The sequence below is a fragment of the Cicer arietinum genome, chromosome 3, assembly GCF_000331145.2.
Source record: "Cicer arietinum cultivar CDC Frontier isolate Library 1 chromosome 3, Cicar.CDCFrontier_v2.0, whole genome shotgun sequence".
Lineage (NCBI taxonomy): Eukaryota > Viridiplantae > Streptophyta > Magnoliopsida > Fabales > Fabaceae > Cicer > Cicer arietinum.
In genome coordinates, this window is record NC_021162.2 from 23,662,440 (window position 1) to 23,664,042 (window position 1,603).

Consider the following 1,603-nt stretch of genomic DNA (forward strand, 5'->3'; position numbering starts at 1 on the left):
ATAATAACAATAATAATAATAATAATAATAATAATAATAATAATAATAATAATGATAATAATAATAATAATAATAATAATAATAATAATAATAATAATAATGATGATGATGATGATGATGAGGATCATAATAATTGTTATTATTATTATAATAATAATAACCTAGGCTATTATGAAGTATATATATATGTAGCCTTCCAACCAAGTCGCATTCCAATCAGGGATTACCGCATAAGGGAGCCGCCTTCTAATTCCATCTGATTCCAATTTCCAATTTCCAATTCCAATCCAATTCCAATTTCAATTTCAATTCCAATTCCTAACCACAATCAGGTATAAATGTTAACTCTGCCAATTAGATTTTGATAATAGCATGGAATTTGATGGTAGAATAGAACATGTAATGCAGCTGAAATTGATACACAAAGAATAGAATCCTTTAAGTTTAATTGATCAACTTCCTTAGATTTAACTCCCTTAGTTTTATATATTCCTTGATTTTGATTTAACTTCCTTAGAGATGCTTGTTACGATATGATAACAAAGGTTTGTTCTGATTTTTATGATAGTTAGGTAAGGCTGCCTGTTACCTTTAAGGCTTTGTTTCTAATTATAGTTTTGGCTTATGGTCCATTTGTACTGAATCTTGATAAAGCATCCATGAGCTGGACCATTATAATAAACTCAAGACTTTTATAAAATCTCACTAAGTAAAACAAGTACCTTCCTATTAAAAAAATTATTTTGGGTGGTAGAGAAGTGCAGAATTTCAGCTGGGTGGAGAATAAGGCATATTTTAAAATCACAATGGAAGATAGAGCAAAAGAGGCTTAAATTTCAACTATGCTTTTAATCTCTACTGATCAGGAATGGGACTTCTTGGAAACAATGTTTAGCAGAGTACCAAACAAAGGCTATGAACACAATACTGTCTCCAAATTTTGAGGGCAAGTGAATCCACTTGATAGTTGGGTCTTATAGTCTAGGAATAAAATGCACCGGCACTACCAATTTGAATAAGAAAATCCTAAAAAACAATCTGATTATTATGATTAGTATTATATGCTATTTTTTTTGAATTCGGGAGGAAGAATATGACTAATTTAGGATTGTGAATTCGATAATTATTTTAAGATAGTGAATTTGATAATTGTTTTAGGAGTGAATTTGATAATTATTTTAGGAGTGAATTTGATAATTATTTTAGGATAGAGAATATGATAATTTATTTATTTAGATTATTCATTTATTTAGGTAATTTATTTATTTAGAGTATTTATTTATTTAGAGTATTTATTTATTTATTTAGATTATTCATTTATGTATTTATTTTATTTTATTATTTAATTATTATTTATTTATTCATTATTTATTTTATTATTTACTTATTTATTTATTTATTATTTATTTTATTTATTTATTTACTTATTTATTTGCGTGTTTATTAATTATGTTATTATTTATTTATTCATTACTGATTTATTTATTTATTATTTATTTTATTACTTATTTATTCACTTACCTATTTAATTTTTTATTATTTAGTTATTTATTCAGTTACGTATTTATTTATTTATTTTATTTATTTATTTACTTATTTATTT